The following is a 21001-nucleotide window of genomic DNA, read 5'->3' on the forward strand; positions in this document are numbered from 1 at the left end:
AACAAAAAAATACTTTTCGTCTGCTACTGGGCAAAAACCATTTGTCCTGTACTAAATCGAGCGTGCAGATTCCAAATCCGAAGTCAGAATTGTTGAAACACGTCAGTAAATTTTGCTATGCATAAGTATACCTAAATGAATTAAAGGGATCTTATCATTTAAATTAAGTTTTTTATTTTTTTTTAAGAAAGGCTATTCTTTTCCTACTTTTAGATGTCTTCTCCACACCGCTGTTCAGTTAAAAACCCGTTTTTACGGTATGCAAATGCATTCTCTCACAGCACTGGGGGCGTCCCCAATGCTGCGAGAGAACTCTCCAGCGCCGCCTCCCTGTTCTTCAGGAACAGAGTCTTCACACATCTTCCGGGGGTTGGCTTCAAACTTCTAGGCCTCGGGCCTAGGGCAAAGCTGACTGCGCATGCCTGCTGGCCATAAGAAAATGGCTGCTTTCCTAGTAAACACTGTATGAAAATGTAATGGAACAACAAAATTTCACACAAGGCCCGGACTGTTATATGGGCTTCAGGCATCTGCTTTTGTGTTTGTGAATGGTCATATTTTCCTGTTGCAAAAACCAGCAGTTGTCCCCCATCATGTTGGGATTCCAGCCGCCCTGATATCTGTTCTCCAGTGTAGAAATATCTTTATGGATCCGCTCTCCATGTTCATCACTTACGTGTCCCAAATTGGGTGGGAAAAAGTCATGACGGGAATGTAATAAATGTATTTCCAATGACATTCGACAGCCGAGTTGTCCATATGCTGTAAGCCTGGTGTCTACTAATGTACCCAAGGAAGTTCTGCACTACGAGCACAAATACATCCCAAGCTGTGAGGTCCAGGGGTTTGAGTTTTGTTCTGAATGTGTCATCGCATTAGTTTGTTGATATCGGGGCCAATAAAAATTCCGTCCATTATTTTAGCCTCAGTTACATTGTGCTAAACTTCTCCTTCAAATACTGAAAACTATTTCCATCCCCATCAAGTGCAATTACAACATTTTTCATTAAACTTTCATTAAAGTTTAATGTGAAGTGGTGGAAGATAAACTTGTAGTGGATGGACCAGTGATTTGTGTTGTACATTGTATTGACCGACTGTGTGCTCTGTGGACTCTGAGAGGCCAATGTCTCATGTTGTAATGATCGTTATTAGAGATGAGCGAACACTAAAATGTTCGAGGTTCGAAATTCGATTCGAACAGCCGCTCAATGTTCGTGTGTTCGAACGGGTTTCGAACCCCATTATAGTCTATGGGGAACAGATACTCGTTAAGGGGGAAACCCAAATCCGTGTCTGGAGGGTCACCAAGTCCACTATGACACCCCAGGAAATGATGCCAACACCTCTGGAATGACACTGGGACAGCAGGGGAAGCATGTCTGGGGGCATCTAACACACCAAAGACCCTCTATTACCCCAACATCACAGCCTAACAACTACACACTTTACACATTCAAAAAAACCTCTATCAAAGTGGGAAAATACCTGGAAACCTTCTTTACTCCCCAAATGGATGAACACAAACCCCAATTTAAGCTCAACAAACAGTAACAACCACCCCTTTAAATCACGTTCCCCATGACAACCACAAATGGAATAGGCAATGGGAATTCCAAAAGCCCTCACCCTTAACTGTCATTTTGAGTGTGTGTGTGTGTGTGTGTGTGTGTGTGTGTGTGTGTGTGTGTGTGTGTGTGATGTGGTAAGACCTTCCAAAATTCACTTTTCTAGCCCTTAACATGAGCCCTTCCAAACAAAGTTACAGGACCTTAAGCTGAGCTACCAGCAGAGATTGAGGCCCTTGGCATGAGTAGAGCCTTGCACCAGCAGTGTTTTTGGCACTTAGGGTGAGTTGAGCCTTGTACCAGCGTGTGTCCCTTAACATCAGGCGGGCCCTAAGTTCTGCGCTTTGCACAAAAGTTCCACATTAACTAGGCTGAATGGTACAAAGATTAGTAGGCCCGAGAACCAGGAACAGGTCTTGCGATGGCTGTCGGATAACGCTTAAAGCACATTGTCCACCAGCCAGGCAGCCTCTACCTCCTCTTACCCAACAGTCTTGTCCTCCTTCCACCCAAAATTCCCAATCTTCCCAGAACAATAACCCCAACTGTCCCTGCTCCCCAGAGCTGTTCTCCCTTCCTTTGACTGTACCGCAACCTGCCCCTCCATTTCGCGATTCCACGGACCTAACAGACGAGTATCTGTGTCCAGATGCTCAAACACTAGAGTCTCCTCCATTCCATCTCCGGTCGATTTGGTGGCGGATGACCAGCAACCCACCCTCATCGACGACGATGAGACGCAGTTGCTGTCAGGGCAGCCAGTTGACATGCGCATTGTGCAGGAGGAGGAGGCGAGACAGGAGTTGGAAGAGGAGGTGGTGGACGACGAGGACACCGACCCCACCTGGACAAGGCGGATGTCAAGCTGGGAAAGTAGTGTGGATGTTGAGGCAGGTGCAGCACCAAAAAGGGTAGCTAGAGGCAGAGACATGTCCAGAGGCAGAGGTCAGCTGCTTTGCCGAAGCCAGGCCAGACCCGGAATGTCCGAAGATGTTCCCTTTTGTACCCAGCCCAGAAAAACTCCCCCATCGAGGGCACGTTTCTTGAAGGTGTAGAGTTTTTTCAAGGAATGCGCCGAGGACAGATATAGTGTCGTCTACACAATTTGCCTCTCGAAATCGAGTAGGGGCCCTGAGAAGAGCAACCTGTCCACCACTTCAATGCACCGTCATTTGGAATCCAAGCAATGGAATCAGTGGCAGGCAGCAACGGCAGGACAAACGTCGCCCGCCGTTCATGCCACTGCCTCTGCTCACAGCGCTGGCGATGCACTCCAGAGGACGAGCCAGGACATCACTTCATCTGCCTCCGCCACTTTGTTGACTTCTCCCTCATCCTCCCCTGTTTCTGTCTTATCTCCTTCTCCTGCACCATCAAAGGCACGATCAGGCGCTTCTTTACAACAACCCACCATCTCTCAGACATTGGAGCGCCGGCAGAAATACACCGCTAACCACCCACCCACGCAAGCCTAGAACGCCAACATCGCTAAACTGCTGGCCCAGGAGAGGTTGGCGTTCCGGCTTGTTGAAACTCCCGCCTTCCCGGACCTGATGGCAACTGTGGCACCTCACTATGCCGTCCCTAGCCGTCTCAACTTCTCCCGGTGTGGCGTCCCCGCCTTGCACCAGCACGTGTCACTCAACATCAGGTGGGCCCTTAGTTCCGCGCTTTGCTGCAAGGTCCACTTGACCACCGACACTTGGACAAGCGCCTGTGGTCAGGGATGCTGCAGTGCTTATCTTTAATGACAGGCAGGGTGAACGTGGTGGAGTCTGTTCCCCAGGTGCAAACTGGGGTGGCCTATCTCCTCTCCCAGGCCAAAATTCATGGCAGGAGTAGACTGAAACCCTACGACGCTGCAACCTCCACCACAGCTACTAGCGGCAAACGCTAAAACACTGGTGTGGGGAGACGTCAGCAGGCGGTGCTGAAGCTCATCAGCTTGGGGGACAGACAGCACAGTGCCTCCGAGGTCAGGGATGCCATCCTGGCTGAGATGGCATTTTTTTTTCCCTGCTACACCTGGGGCCTGGCATTTTTACGCCTGTGATAATGGCTGGAACCTGGTAGCGGCTCTGGGCATTGCCAGCCTCCAACACGTTCCATGTTTGGCCCACGTCTAACCTAGTGGTGCAAAGTTTTTTAAAAACATACCCAAATGTACCGAAGCTACTGTTGAAAATGCGGCGCTTGTGCGCCCACTTTTGCAAGTGCACAGGAGTCGCTGCTAGCCTAAAAACACTCTAGCAAGGCCTACATCTGTCCAAACACAGGCTGTTGTCCGTCATTCACACACGCTGAAACCCTACAATACCATATCTTGAGCAGGGTGTGTGAGCTGCACAGACCTTTGATGGAGTTCCATCTACAAAACCCAAGGGTTCCTCAAAGTCAGCTCCCAAAGTTTCTGCACCATGAGTTTCCAGGGGTGGCAGAGTTATGGCTAGGGGCAGAGGCATGGATAGGGATGATGTCTAGGGGCAAAAGCAGTGTGGATGTGGAGGCAAGCTAAGCAGGAAAAACTGGGGGTACAAGCTAAGGCATGGACTGGGGTGATGTCTAGGGGCAAAAGCAGTGTGGATGTGGAGGCAAGCTAAGCAGCAAAAACTGGGGGTACAAGCAGCCGGTGGCATCATCACTGACAAGCACAGCTGTCTGTCAGCTGACAGGCTGACTTTCACCAAAATGAACAGACAATGGATAGACTCATCATATACATGTCAGTTACATGACAAATTTAGTGCAATTTGCAAGTCCAAGATGGTTTGGAGATCTGCGGAGAGGAATCTCACCACCTCTTGCGGGTGCCATCATTTGGAAGGCAAGCCCTGGGCTCAGTGGGTGAGAGCAAGCACAGGATAATCGTCGTTTGGCCTGGCGGCCACTGCCTCTCCCACTGTTGACAGGGCTGGCGCTGCAGTCCAGACCAGCAGCCAGGACACCTCCACATCTGCCTCTGACACTTTGGGGAGTTCACCCTTATCCTCACCTTTTCCTGCCATTTCTCCTTTTGCCCGCGCCATCATGCGCCTCTTCCCAGCAACTCCCCATCTCCCAAGCCTTTCATTTCATGCTAAAGTACAGCGCAACCCACCCACATGCCCAAGGCTTCAACGGCCTCATCTCAAGAAATCTGGCCCAGGAGATGTTGGAATCCCGGCTGGGGGACACTCTGCCCTTTTTGGGCAGAGTGTCTACTGCGCCACCGCACTGTGCCGTCCACACCAGCACTTTCCCCCAAACATGAGGCGGTCCCTAAATTCAGCGCTTAGCCCTAAAGTTCCATGTGACCAGTTACGAATGGACAAGTGCATGCGGACAGGGACGCTACCTTTCAATTTGGGCACAGTGGTTGAATGTAGTTGAGGCGTGGACCGGGTCGCAAAATGTGGTGGCCTGACTTGTCTCCCCACACAACATTCCTGGGAGGAGGGCTGAAACACCACCCTCCTCCACTGTTAAATTGACCCCAGCTACGAGCTGGAAACGCTGCAACACTGGTGTGGGGAGACGTCAGCGGGCCGTGCTGAAGCTCATCAGCTTGGGGGCCAGACAGCACAGTGCCTCCGAGGTCAGGGATGCCATCCTGGCTGAGATGGCATTTTTTTTTCCCTGCTACACCTGGGGCCTGGCATTTTTGCGCCTGTGATAATGGCTGGAACCTGGTAGCAGATCTGGAGCTTGCCAGACTCAAACACGGTCCACGCATGGCCCACGTTTTCCAACTTGTTGGTGCCATGTTTCTTTGAAACCTACACCATTGTGCCTGATATACAGGTCAAAGTGGGGCCATTTTCGTAAGTGAGAACTAGCCTCTGCTAGGCAGAAAACATTCAGAGCACACTCCTCTCATCTTCGCACCGTTGGCTGGCGGAGGAAGACGAGGGGGTTGGAGTGGCATCTGATGTCCCTATCCCACACGAGGCTAGAGGGTGCACTTCAGTGCATCCCATTGCTTCACCACAAATGGTGTGAAGGGGAGTGGAAAATGGAGGAAATGGAGAGTGACCCTTACAGTTGGGGCCAGCAAAGGCATGCCAAGTAACACACTGGCACACATGGCTGACTTCATCTTGGGTTGCTTTTCAACACATATTTCACATCATGAAGAACAAATAATACTGGATTTTTACAAGCCTCGAACCCCGGTCTAGGTCTAATGTCTGTTCCTTTCTTATATTAGGGGAGAGGGAAAAAAAATTACTTCAGTGATACGTTTAGCGTACATAGACTGACTATTAATGTGTATCCCACTTAGTGTTGTTAGGGTTACACACCGTCACAACCTGGCTAAAGCTTCTATAGCTGTTAATAAAGTCAACATAACTTTACGGTATCCAAAAAGACAGCTGGTACCGACAGAGAGCAAGACAAATGTCAACCAAAGCTGTGAGCTCTGAACACCCACAGTGACTTTGGCGTCATCATCATTATAAGGGAGCGGGTGGTAATAAATAACTTGGCAGTGCCTAAAACCCAAAAAGCTTATACAACTATATTTACATTAAGATACACAAATGACACTTTTCAGTAGCATGTCATGAGACAAGCTGATAAGCTCTTCCTTTGTGCAGTGCTATTTGAAAGTTAAACGCTGCCTTTATTTTAATTCTGGAGAAGGTGCAGACATTAGATTTAGAACATGTTGTCTTCATTGTCCAAATCCTCTATATAGGTAACGTGTTTTTCGGGCCGAGCTGTCTGGGAACGAGCTGGTGCAGCACTGACAACCTGGGTGAATATGGCAAGAGCCTGAGATGTAGGGTGAATGAATCCCCAAATTATTTGTGGAATTCCCAGTGAGACAATGGCACTATCTACCAGTAGCAAAAATTGTGGGTGCACGTAACCCCCATATATTCTTTGAATTCCCAGTCAGACAATGGCACTATATACCAGTAGCAAAAATTGTGGGTGCACGCAACCCCCATATATTCTTTGAATTCCCAGTGAGACAATGGCACTGTATAGCAGTAGCAAAAATTGTGGGTGCACGTAACCCCCATATATTCTTTGAATTCCCAGTCAGACAATGGCACTATATACCAGTAGTAAAAATTGTGAGTGCACATAACCCCAATATATTCTTTGAATTCCCAGTGAGACAATGGCACTGTATAGCAGTAGCAAAAATTGTGGGTGCACGTAACCCCCATATATTCTTTGAATTCCCAGTCAGACAATGGCACTATATACCAGTAGTAAAAATTGTGGGTGCACATAACCCCAATATATTCTTTGAATTCCCAGTGAGACAATGGCACTGTATAGCAGTAGCAAAAATTGTGGGTGCATGTAACCCCCATATATTCTTTGAATTCCCAGTCAGACAATGGCACTATATACCAGTAGTAAAAATTGTGGGTGCACATAACCCCAATATATTCTTTGAATTCCCAGTGAGACAATGGCACTGTATAGCAGTAGCAAAATTTGTGGGTGCACGTAACCCCCATATATTCTTTGAATTCCCAGTCAGACAATGGCACTGTATACCAGTAGTAAAAATTGTGGGTGCACATAACCCCAATATAATCTTTGAATTCCCAGTGAGACAATGGCACTGTATAGCAGTAGCAAAAATAGTGGGTGCACGTAACCCCCATATATTCTTTGAATTCCCAGTGAGACAATGGCACTGTATAGCAGTAGCAAAAATTGTGGGTGCACGTAACCCCCATATATTCTTTGAATTCCCAGTCAGACAATGGCACTATATACCAGTAGTAAAAATTGTGGGTGCACATAACCCCAATATATTCTTTGAATTCCCAGTGAGACAATGGCACTGTATAGCAGTAGCAAAAATTGTGGGTGCACGTAACCCCCATATATTCTTTGAATTCCCAGTCAGACAATGGCACTGTATACCAGTAGTAAAAATTGTGGGTGCACATAACCCCAATATAATCTTTGAATTCCCAGTGAGACAATGGCACTGTATAGCAGTAGCAAAAATTGTGGGTGCACGTAACCCCCATATATTCTTTGAATTCCCAGTCAGACAATGGCACTGTATACCAGTAGTAAAAATTGTGGGTGCACGTAACCCCCATATATTCTTTGAATTCCCAGTCAGACAATGGCACTGTATACCAGTAGTAAAAATTGTGGGTGCACATAACCCCAATATAATCTTTGAATTCCCAGTGAGACAATGGCACTGTATAGCAGTAGCAAAAATTGTGGGTGCACGTAACCCCCATATATTCTTTGAATTCCCAGTGAGACAATGGCACTGTATAGCAGTAGCAAAAATTGTGGGTGCACGTAACCCCCATATATTCTTTGAATTCCCAGTCAGACAATGGCACTATATACCAGTAGTAAAAATTGTGGGTGCACATAACCCCAATATATTCTTTGAATTCCCAGTGAGACAATGGCACTGTATAGCAGTAGCAAAAATTGTGGGTGCACGTAACCCCCATATATTCTTTGAATTCCCAGTGAGACAATGGCACTGTATACCAGTAGCAAAAATAGTGGGTGTATATAGCCCCAATTCTATTGCTAGGGGACTTGCAGGGTATTTCTGAGGTGAAGGTGGGGGGGCACACCGTTCGAACGGGGATTTGGGGTGTATATATGGGGTATACGGGAATACACTGTCAGTGTGTTCCATTCAGGATCCTGGGAAAGCTGGGTTGCGGCGATTGAGCCCGTCAGTGCCACGTTACACTGACAAGCTTCTCCCTGGAATTGAAGTTATATGTAAGCCCAATATATTCTTTGAATTCCCAGTGAGACAATGGCACTATATGGCAGTAGCAAAAATAGTGGGTGTATATAGCCCCAATTCTATTGCTAGGGGACTTGCAGGGTATTTCTGGGGTGAAGGTGGGGGGGCACACCGTTGGAATGGGTATCGGGGGTATATATCGGGTATACGGGAATACACTGACAGTGTATTCCATTCAGGATCCTGGGAAAGCTGGGTTGCGGCGATTGAGCCCGTCAGTGCCACGTTACACTGACAAGCTTCTCCCTGGAATTTAGCTCTTATAAGAGCTGTTGGTTGTCTTCTCCTTCCTATCCTAGCCTGTCCCTGCCTACCCAGAATCTAACCCCTAGCTAACTGGACGGAAACCTCCGTCCCCGGTGAATTGCAAGCTCAGAATGACGCGAAGCTGGGCGTCGCTGTTCTTTTAAATTAGAGGTCACATGTTTTCGGCAGCCAATGGGTTTTGCCTACTTTTTTCAACGTCACCGGTGTCGTAGTTCCTGTCCCACCTACCCTGCGCTGTTATTGGAGCAAAAAAGGCGCCAGGGAAGGTGGGAGGGGAATCGAGTAATGGCGCACTTTACCACGCGGTGTTCGATTCGATTCGAACATGCCGAACAGCCTAATATCCGATCGAACATGAGTTCGATAGAACACTGTTCGCTCATCTCTAATCGTTATCACGTCTGTTCCATAGGCACAAAAAAAAAACACATCTGCTTTGTGTACCCGAACTGTAGGCCAAGCAGCAGCGCTACCACTGTCAGGTCAGCACAAATGTTACATTTATGTTCTGAGTATTTGATCATTTCCATTCATCGGAAACGTGACCATCTAACTCCATCATAAGAGCATTTTCATCACTACAGAAACAGACTTCGATGACCAAAGTGTGAAGTTTTGGTGCCGGACAGGTCAAACACATACTGACTCCCTCCACACTATATTCATATATATCATAAGAAAAGAGATAAGAAGACATGCTAGGCGCCAGGCAACTTCTGGGGTGCAGCCTTCATGATAAGAAGCCACAGCTTACACACGAGGAAATATATTATCCACATGCCTAAGCACCCCGGTGTAATTACCCATTGGGCCCATCACACAGAATAACATTATATATATATATATATATATATATATAATGTATAGGATACAAAATGGAGGATTACCGCTAACACTAGCTACAAACAGCGCTGAGCTTCTATCAAGGGTTACGTCTTCATCTCTGTCACAGAGTTTACCTGGAAAATGGGAGAAAAATTTCTGTACATTGCACTATTTCTTCTGCCGATTCCAATTTTAAAACAATGGACACCTGATGGACCCCTTTATAGTCAGGGGTCCCCGAGTTCATGCGTACCCGCTGGTTTAGCGCTCTGCCTCTCTGCTATGCTAGTCCCCGATAGACAACACTAGTGCGAATATGGTGTAAAAAGGGTTAATACAAAAACCAAAACACAAACCTCCTCCTGTACAGCTGTCCTGTGGTTACAGGACCTGCGGTGATGTCATAATTATGTGATCAGTCATGTGTGGGAGGAGTCACAGAGTCACATGATCAGATGTGAAAGGTCTTTATAAAAGATGAAATGGAGTTGTGGGTCTGGATCAGGATGTAGTAGGGCAGTCTGTGTGTGACGTGTATGTAGTGGAGCCATCTGTGTGTGACGTGTATATAGCGGAGTCGTCCGGGTGTGACGTGTATGTAGCAGAGCCGTCTGTTTGTGACGTGTATGTAGCAGAGCTGTCTGTGTGTGACATGTATGTAGTAGAGCTGTCTGTATGTGACGTGTATGTAGCGGAGCTGTCTGCGTGTGATGTGTATGTCATACCTCCCAACCGTCCCGATTTCCGCGGGACATTCACGATTTGGGTGACATGTCCCACGGTCCCGGTTGGAGGGAGGTATGTCCCGATTTCAACTCAGATCTGCATCCAGAGGACACAGATTTGAGTTGAACACATACGTGGCTGAAGCAAGGAGCTGACACAGGTCAGCTCCTTCCTTCGCCGCTGCCGCCGGCTACTGGCTTGTAGACGCGATGTGATGACGTCACATCGCGTCTACAATTGTGCGCCAGTGAGAGAGAGAGAGGCGCGCAGAGAGCAGCGGGGGAACGAAGGAGAAGGTAAGTGTAATGCGGAGGTGGAACTTGAAACTGGGGGCAGATGAAGGAGAGGATGGCATGACACTCGGGACAGAGATGGAGAGCACCTGTGGACATAACGGTTTCCTCCACATCTCAAATAACCGAGGTATAAAATCATCATATTATTTATCCTGCAGGGTAAACGCCATAAAGTAAAAAAAAGAAACAACTAAAAACAGGAATAAAAACTATTAAAAACTTTTCTGTACAAGAAGAGCCCAATGAAAACTACAAGTCCTCCCGCACACCCCGAGCCCTCGCACCGCTCCGGAGAAGGCGACAAGAAGAACTGATTTAGTAAGTTCTGTCTAGCGTAGAAGTAATAAAACCTAAACCCTGTATAAATGTGGTATCAGTGTAACCGTAGCGACCTGTAGAATAAAGCCATCATGTGATTTATACCGTAGGGTGAAGGCCCCGACTACTATTTACCTCTATCGGGTAAACAGACAGAAAAGACACAAATATTGTCATCTCAGCCATGGAAGGAACAGCCCTTACGGATAGCTCACATATAGAAATTTGGCACTGAATTTGACTAGGATTTTGACGTGGAGTCCGCCTTCCATTCATTTCAGTGGACAGCAGTAGCAGGGTTTTTTTTAGCTAGCTCGTTCTTGAGGTAGGTTCCGCCAGAGAAATCCCATAGAAATGAATGGAAGGTGGAAAATACATCTTGTCAGTCAGTGCGGAGTTTGGAATTTGTGCCACCCAATAAAGGCAAAATACAGCAAAACTCTTTTTCAAATTCATCATCAAAATCCTCGTCAGTTTTCCTGAAGCAGAATCCACTGCCAACACCTCAGATGGCAAAAGACAGAAATATTGTCATCTCAGCCATGGAAGGAACAGCCCTTAAAGCAGCCAAGTCCTGAGACAAGTAGAATCCTGCCAGGACTGTGAGCGGCCACCATGTATATACCTCCTCCTGTATAGTAAACGTGGTGACAGGACCTGTGATGATGTCATGTGTGTGGGAGGAATCAGCGAGTCACATGATCAGTTCCTGCTGTGGCTAAAGGACCTGAGATTATGTCACATGTGTGGGAGGAGCCAGTGAGTCACATGATCAGGTTTTGCTGTGGTAAAAGGACCTGTGCTGATATCATAGCCACGTGATCAGGTGTTATTTTGGGTGATTTGGATGCGGCCTTCGATAGTTTGTCCCAACACGACGTCCAATTGTAAATTCGCAGTGATTCTTACAGAGTGAAGGGTTTTGGCTAGAGATCCTTCTCCTGACTCCAAGGATTCACAGACCAGGACTTGGTTGGGTTAAAAAGTGTTTTAAATATTTACAAAGTAGAAACAGTTCAGATGAAGAAAATCCAAAGCTGAGGAGTCTGAGGAGACGTGTGCAGGTCTGAAAGGAATAAGGCCGGGTTCACACCGGGTTTTTGGGCGAGGATTTTGGTCAGGAAAAATTCCGCTCGGTTCTACTGACATCAGTGATGGTCAGCATGGTGCGGCGACGCGGACTCCAACAGGAGGTAAGTTCTGAAATACATACATGTTTGAAATGTATTAATGAAGTGCTGGGGTGAATAAAATATTCTTTGTTTTTAACAGGATCCTGAACAAGAACACCAACACAGGCCAAAGCGACGGCGAAGACACCCGATAAACACACTTCGGACAGAGAGGGACTATTTTGGACAACTGTACCATGAGTTGAGGCTGTAAGTTTTTTTTGTGTGTGTTTTAAAATTACTTAAATGATGTCCATGTATGTACTTTAAGGGTTAATGTAGTCTAATTTTAGGGGACAATATGGTAGATGAAGGGCCACTGTGGGACATAAAACTGTGTAGAGGCCTATATGGGAGATTATACTGTGTGACGGGGCCAGTATGGGACATTATATCGTGTTGAGGGGCCATTATGGACATCATACTGTCTGGAGGGGCCACTGTAGAACATTATACTGAGTACTCTATGGGGCTTTTTTTTCACAGATTTCCTGACAAGTTCCTTGCTTTTGTTTGGATGCCACACGAGGCTTTTGATAAGCTGCTTCTAATTTTGGCCGAGCATCTACGGAATGAGGACTCCATCATCAGTCCCACCAAAAGGCTGCTCATCACGTTGCGGTAATTTTTGTAAATTTGAAATTTATTTCCAGTCCGTTTTTGCATTAAATTTTACACCAAAAAATGTAATTCTGCTAAATGGTCAATGAGTAAGACATGAAAATGTGTCCCTACAGTTTCTATAGTGCAGATAATGTGTCCCTACAGTTTCTGTATTAGGGACTAATTTCCTTTTTTAAATTTTTATTTCTAGGTTTCTGGCAACAGGGGACAGTTTTGCATCCCTGCACCTCCAATTCCGGGAGCGCCAATCCACCATATCTGAAATTGTAAGGAGCACATGCCATCTGATATGGCAGCATTTGCAACCCATAGCGATGCCCAGACCAACCCAGGAGATTTGGTTGAAGGCAGCAGCAGGCTTTCAGTCTGTGGCCAATTTCCCAAATTGCATTGGCGCCGTCGACGGTAAGCATATACGTGTGCAGAAACCACTGCACTCAGGATCACTGTACTTCAGCTACAAGAAGTACTTTTCAGTGGTCCTAATGGCAGTGGCTGATGCCACGTACCGATTTCTTGCTATCGACGTTGGTTCCTATGATAGTACTGGGGACTCCCGGTCACTACTGACATCAGTTTTGGGGCGGCGAGTACTGCTAGATCAGGTGATTCTACCTCCACCAAGACCGCTTCCGGGTACCACACATCCAGCCCCCTTCGTCATGGTAGCGGATGAGGCTTTTCCACTCACTGAAAACCTGCTGCGTCCATACCCACGGAGGGGACTAGATGCCCAGAAGAAGGTCTTCAACATGAGGCTGAGCCGGGCACAACGCTTTGTGGAGTGCACCTTTGGTATCATGGTTAGTAAGTGGAGAGTCTTCACCTCTGCACTGCAGTTGGATCCCGAAACCGTAGATGTGGCCCTCAAAGCTGCCTGTGTGCTTCACAACTTTGTTCGTGACTATGACAGCCCCGACATTGAAGTGGAGCCACAGGCAGATTTGGGTGACCCACTATTCACCTCTAGGAGTTATGGTCGTGCAGCCAACCCTGCTGTACAGGTGAGAGATGCCTTCGCGGACTACTTCATGAGTCCCGAAGGTGCCGTGCCTTGGCAGTTTTCTCGCCTCAATGCTGAGGAGCCTGACCAGGACTGAAGACCATCATGGTGTTCCGAAAGATGTTTTTGATTTTGTCGCCACATTGATTTTTCTTATTACTTATTTTTTTGTGAGAAGTAAACTTACTAAATTTAAAATCTTTGTGTCAGTGTTTTTTTTCTAAAATATATTTGCGGTAGGTAGCTTACTGCAGTTTCAAACTCCCATGATCGCCCCCTCTTCTCTCTACCCCCTCCGTTTACCAAGCTGCACTGTGGACTACTAGGCCAAACTATAGGACTAGTAGGCCACGGTCTAGCTAGGTAAACACGGAAGGGGTGTGAGATAATAGGGGGATCATGGTAGTTGGAAGCTACACATGTACATAATTTGAAATGATGACAGAACATAACTCATAAAAGACTTGGCAAACACTGAAGAGATCTAGGTAAACGGCACCAATAGCTCTTCACTAGGGGCACGTAACGTGGAAGCCGATAGTGTGCGGAATTTAGGTCACTGTCGTCTTTGCCGTTATGTCCCCCCAATGAAGAGCTATCGGTGCTGGTCACATAGCTCTTCACTCTCATCAGAAGGGCGTTTCTGACAGTCGGGGAGGAAAATCCTCTCTGACAGTACAGCACAATCGAATATACTATCAGGAGGGGTCATCCTCACAGACTGTCATTAAGGCCCTTTGGACAGTGAAGAAATATAGGTTAAAGGCACCGATACCTCTTCAGTAGGGGCCCGTTTATTATTATAACGTGAAAACCAAGCCTGCGCACTGACGGCTTTTTGATTTGCAGTAAATCAACCCGCATGTGACCAAACACATGAAAGGTGGTCCCTTCATTTGCCATACATACAGCAGTGGTCATTACCTCCCTGTCTGCTTCCCGGACCTAATTCTTGTTGTTACGTGCACTATTTTGATGGAAGGAGGTCCTCACCTCCCAGAGGTCCTCACTGTCCACCCTCCAGATAAAAGACAGAGCCTGATTCTCTACCTCCAATTGCCTGTCCATTACCCAGGGGGTCCTTGCAGTCTGCTCACTGGTGGAAGTTGTGAGTTCCGGCTCAGGGCTTTCCTGTGAAGAGGCAAGAGTCGGTGTTGAGGTGGCCGGAGAAGCCACCCTGGAAAAAGGCCCTAGTAAAACAATGGAGCCCCTCTCCGGTTCCTGAGAGGAGCAGGCAGGCTTGGTGGGTCACTCTCCCTCAGCAGCAGCTCATCTTGGGGAGCAGGAGACTCAGGCAGAGGCTCTGGGACATTGCCTGAACATCTGTGATAAAAAAAACAAAATAAAAATATTAAGTATACATTTCTGAAAAAAATACAACCCCAAAAAATGCATTTCCTACTTACAGCTGTTGTCCCCTGCTGGGCAAGATGAACTTGAATTTTTTTGTGCTTTGAGGGAGCGGACACACTGCACATTACCTTCCTGGAGTCCTTCAGGAACTGGTCACACTCTTCCACCGTTTCCTGACATCGTTTTCTGGAATCAAACCGACAGATAAACCTTAAAAAAATGAGACAAACTTTCACAACACAAAAAAAACCCAACCGATATATACCGTATTTTTCGGACTATAAGACGCACTTTTTTCCCCCCAAATTTGGGGGGAAAAGAAGGGTGCGTCTTATAGTCCGAATGTGGCTCCTGGCATCCGCTGTAATAGAGAGGCGGATGCGGGCTAGGGATAGACGCCGGGGCCTGAGACATCGCTGTGCTCCTCTGCCCTGCATGAAGCCAGCAGCGGGAGGAGTGATGCTATTCCGCTCCTCCGTCCCCCCGCTTCTGGCTTCATGCAGGACAGAGGAGCGCAGCGATGTCTCAGGCCCCGGCACCTGTGATGGCTTCTATCCCTCACCGGCATCCGCCTCTCTAGTACAGTGGATGCTGGGTCAGTATCGGTGGCCCCTTCTCCCCCGGGGCCGGTCCCCACCGGCCCCATACCTGTGAAGTTGCAGGCCATCTCCTGTGCGGCGATATCGCAGGAGCCGACCTGTTCGGGTGAGAGCCGGGAGTCTAATGAGGCTCCCAGGCCTGTCACTGCTATATATATATACTAGCTGGTACCCGCGACTTCGTCTGCGGTGATTGTAGAAGTGGGTATATACAGGCGCGGGTAAGGTTTTCGTAGTGTGTATATGGTATGGGATATGAAATGTAACTTTGTATCTTGTTTTTGCTGTAATTCAGAGAATACGTGAGACTTTTGTGTTGAAGTTAATTTGTATATGAGCTGCTATATATACGGTGTTGTGAGAAACTTTACATAGTGACTTTGGGACAGAAGTATTTGAAGTTAACCCTTTCCCGCCGATGGCATTTTTTGATTTTCTTTTTTGACTCCCCTCCTTCTAAACCCCATAACTTTTTTATTTCTCCGCTCCCAGAGCCATATGAGGTCTTAATTTTTCCTGGGACAAATTTTTCTTCATGATGCCACCATTAATTATTCTATAGAATGTACTGGGAAGCAGGGAAAAAATTCAGAATGGGGTGGATTTGAAGTAAAAATGCAGTTCTGTGACTTTCTTACGGGCTTTGGTTTTACGGCGTTCACTGTGCAACCAAATTGACATGTCCCCTGTATTCTGTGTTTCATTACGATTCCGGGGATACCTAATTTATATGGTTTTATTTACATTTTGACCCCTTAAAAAAAATCCAAAAGTGTGTTAAAAAATTTTTTTTTGAAAAGTCGCCATATTCCGACAGCCGTAACTTTTTTATACGTGCGTGTACGGGGATGTATAGGGCGTCTTTTTTTTGCGGGACCGGGTGTACTTTGTAGTTCTACCATTTTCGGGAAATGTTATTGCTTTGATCACTTTTTATTCAAATTTTTATCAGAATCAAAACAGCGAAAAAATGGCGGTTTGGCACTTTTGACCATTTTTTCCGCTACGGCGTTTACCGAACAGGAAAAATATTTGTATAGCTTTGTAGAGCCGGCGATTTCGGACGTGGGGATACCTAACATGCATGTGTTTCACAGTTTTTAACTACTTTTATATGTGTTCTAGGGAAAGGGGGGTGATTTGAATTTTTAATCCTTTTTATTTATTTTTTTTTATATTTTTTTTACTTTTTTTAAACTTTTTTTTTGTTGCATTTATTAGACTGCCTAGGGGTATTGACATAGGTGGGCGGTGTCGCGGATTGTCAGAGCGGTGGGGGTCGGCAAACATGGCTGCTCCGGAGTGTTAAAGAGAGCCTCCTGGAGTATCGTTAAGGTGAGGGGCAAAGTGGTAAAGTATATGTATATGTGATTGTGTGGGGTTAGGGGCGAGGCTGTAGAGGGCAATAGGAATTTTGTGGCTTGCTATGGTCCTAAGTGTGTGAAATTGCAGAGATGGTGGTGTGAGTTTGTGTTTTGTGGGGGTCCTGGCACAAACGTATGTGCGCTATTGTGACGAAAAGTAGCCTATTGTTTAATCGGGTGTATTAACTATGTTTGTGGAAAATTTCAGCCAAATCGGTCGAGCGGTTTTTCCGTGATTGAGGAACAAACATCCGAACATGCAAACATCCAAACACACAAACCCACAAACTCACAAACTTTCACATTTATAATATTAATAGGATTGCGGCTGGGTCTATGACCAGCCGTAATACTAATATACAGAATGTCCCATAGACGGCAATACAGTTGTATTGCCGTCTATGGGACTTGCAATCAAGTGACCGCAGGTTCAAGCCCCCGGGGGGGGGAATAAAATAGTAAAAAAAAAAAAAAAAAAAAGCTTTAAAAATATATAATAAAAATATGAAATAAATACAAGTTCTAAATCACCTCCTGTCCCTAGAATATATATATATATATATAAAAGTAGAAAATCATATATCATAAACCACCGGGTTTTTTTTCAATACAAGGTGATCTAAGCAATAGATATTCCCCAAAATGGTATAACTAAAAAGTACTTCTGGCCCCGCAAAAAAAAAAACACTCTATGCATCCCCGTACAGCTGCAGGGTCACCTGTCAATGTGGCCTTGCAGCTGTTGCAAAACTACAACTCCCATATATTAAATATTTTACCATTTTTTGCTTCAAAATTTTTTTTCCCTATTTTCCTCCTTTAAAACCTAAAACCTGCGTCTTATAGTCCGAAAAATACGGTACTCACCAGCGCAAATTTTTTGATCCAGGCTAAAGGATGGCATAAAGGGCCTGACAAATTCTGACCCAAATGGCATCCCTTGCTGCCCTGTCGCTGTAGCGGGCTTTGGGTCGAGTTGGGAGAGAACCTGCTTGGAACAAAAATATTTTTTAAAAAACCCTATTAAATGCTATTAAAAAAAAAAAAAAAAAAAGGAAAGTATTTTCTCAATCACTACAAGGGCTATTGGCAGGGCCGCTGATAGGCCAGTACTACTGCTACTGGCGTCAGGGGCCCGGGCCCCCTGGCGCCGGCAGCAGTCATTGTATGTCCTGTTTCAACTCAGATCTGCGTCGAGCACATACGTGGCTGAAGCGAGGAGCTGACATAGGTCAGCTCCTCGCTTCGCCGCTGCCGCCTCTCTCGCTGACACATATGCGGCTGAAGCGAGGAGCTGACCTGTGTCAGCTCCTCGCTTCGCCGCTGCCGCCTCTCTCGGTGACACATATGCGGCTGAGCCGGAAACCGGCACAGGTCAGCTCCTCGCTTCAGCCGCATACGTGTCAGCGGCGAAGCGAGGAGCTGACACAGGTCAGCTCCTCGCTTCAGCCGCATATGTGTCAGCGAGAGAGACGCGCAGAGAGCGGCGAGGGAGCGGAGGAGAAGGTAAGTTTAATGTGGAGTTGGAACGTGAATCTGGGGGCAGATGAAAGAGAGGACGGCATGACACTGTGGGGACATGAATCTGGGGGCAGATGAAAGAGAGGACGGCATGACACTGGGGGCAGATGAAGGAGGGGACGGCATGACACTGTGGGGACATGAATCTGGGGGCAGAGATGGAGAGGACATGAATCTGGGGGCAGAGATGGGGGACATGAATCTGGGGGCAGAGATGGAGGGACATGAATCTGGGGGCAGAGATGGGGGGACATGAATCTGGGGGCAGAGATGGGAGACATGAATCTGGGGGAAGAGATGGGGGGACATGAATCTGGGGGCAGAGATGGAGGGACATGAATCTGGGGGCAGAGATGGAGGGACATGAATCTGGGGGCAGAGATGGGGGACATGAATCTGGGGGCAGAGATGGAGGGGGGACATGAATCTGGAGGGACATGAATCTGGGGGCAGAGATGGAGGGGACATGAAACTGGGGGCAGAGATGTGGGGACATGAATCTAGGGGCAGAGATGGAAGGGGACATGAAACTGGGGGCAGATGAAGGGTGTATATGAAACTGGGGGAGAGATAGAGGGGGGACATATAATTTATGGGTGACTGTAGGAGGATTATACTGTGTGCGGGCACATGAAAAATTAACGAGTGGGTGGAGTCAACACAAAAGTGGGTGGGGCTAAATTTCCCGCGGCGCGCTAAGCAAAAATGGCGGGGGAGGGGGGGGGCAGACACTTAGGCTGTATGGGGCCCCAAAATTCCTGATGGCGGCCCTGGCTATTGGCATCAAAAAGCCCTGCACTGACATGCAGGGCCAATTTTGCAAGCAACATTCTAGTGCAGAGTGACACTGTTTAATATCTGAAATGACCCCTGAGTATAATAATAGTTCATGGGTGTGCAACTGTGGGGCATAATAGAACTTGAGGGGTCCACTGTGGCCTCTGTAACCTTTATTATGCCCCACAGCGGCCCCCCTGCAACCTCTATTATACCCCCACAGGCTATAGTGCCACTGTGGGGCATAATATTGGCTGCAGGGGCTGCTGTGGGGGATATATATATATTAGAGATGAGCGAACACTGTTCGGATCAGCCGATCCGAACAGCACGCTCCCATAGAAATGAATGGAAGTACCTGGCACGCAGACTTTGCCGACGGCCGGCCGCTTAACCCCCCGCGTGCCGGCCGCTTCCATTCATTTCTATGGGAGCGTGCTGTGATCGTACTGTTCGGAACGGCTGCTCCGAACAGTGTTCGCTCATCTCTAATATATATATGACTGAGAAAAAGAACATATGTAGGATGGCACTGCTGGATATATGGATATGAGTCCTTAATAAATCGGGAGTAGATATGAGGAAAAAACCTTTTATATTAAGAGCCGTGGGGGTGCTCAGCAACCGGAACAAAGCTTAGCAGCAATGAAAAAATATATAGAAAAATTGGAAGGGCACTCACCCACACCGAGGCTCGTTTTCATAAAAGACTCCTTTTATTGAGGTAATACATCTTTAAGAACAATTCATGCAGGGAGGAAGGAACAGCAAAGAGTGGCAAGAAGGCAACAGCCGTTTCGCGCGAAACGGCTGTTGCCTTCTTGCCACTCTTTGCTGTTCCTTCCTCCCTGCATGAATTGTTCTTAAAGATGTATTACCTCAATAAAAGGAGTCTTTTATGAAAACGAGCCTCGGTGTGGGTGAGTGCCCTTCCAATTTTTCTAATATATATATATATATATATATATATATATATATATATATATATATTTATATATCCCAATCGTCCCGATTTCTGCGGGACATTCACGAATTTGGTGTCCTGTCCCGCGATTTCGGTCGGCGGGAGGTATGTCCCGTTTGCAACTCATCGGCGTCTGGGGCAGCTGAAGGGGGTAAAGAACGGCATGAAACTGTGGTCAGAGATGGGGGAGACATGAAACTGTGGGCAGAGATGGGGGGGACATGAAACTGGGGGCAGAAATGGGGGGACATGAAACTAGGGGCAGAGATGGGGGGACATGAAACTGGGGACAGAGATGGAGGGACTTGAAACTGGGGGCAGATGAAGGGGTTATATGAAACTGGGGGAGAGATGGAGGGGGGAATATAATTTACAGGTGACTGTAGTAGGATTATACTGTGTAGGGCACATGAAAAATGAATGAGAATGGGCGGAGCCAGCATAAAAGTGGGCGGAGCTAAGTTTACCACAGTGCGTGCTGCATATTTTTTTGATTGTCCGCCTGAGGCAGCAGAGAGACTAAGTTCACCACTGCGTCTGCGTGTGACGTGTATGTAGTGGAGCCGTCTGTGTGTGACGTGTATGTAGTGGAGCGGTGTGTGTGATGTGTATGTAGCAGAGCTGTCTGTGTGTGACGTATATGTAGTGGAGCTGTGTATGTGATGTGTGATCTAGAATTATCCATTGTACCCTATATCTTTAACCCCTTCCTGCCGCAGGCATTTTTTAATTTTAACTCCCTGAATTCCAAACCCCATAACTTTATTATTTTTCCATTCTCAGAGCCATATGAGGGCTTAGTGTTTGCAGGATATACTATACTTCATAATGGTACTGCATATTATTTCGTAGGATGTACTGGTAAGCTGGCAAAAAATT

General features: G+C 46.9%; 1 pseudogene; it reads right to left on the reverse strand.

The window, feature by feature from the left end:
* LOC142189633 (uncharacterized) overlaps positions 1 to 9784 on the reverse strand; it is a 637493-nt pseudogene extending 627709 nt beyond the window's left edge.
* Between the last annotated feature and the right edge of the window lie 11217 nt (positions 9785 to 21001).

Source organism: Leptodactylus fuscus, chromosome 1 (genome assembly GCF_031893055.1).
Source record: "Leptodactylus fuscus isolate aLepFus1 chromosome 1, aLepFus1.hap2, whole genome shotgun sequence".
Lineage (NCBI taxonomy): Eukaryota > Metazoa > Chordata > Amphibia > Anura > Leptodactylidae > Leptodactylus > Leptodactylus fuscus.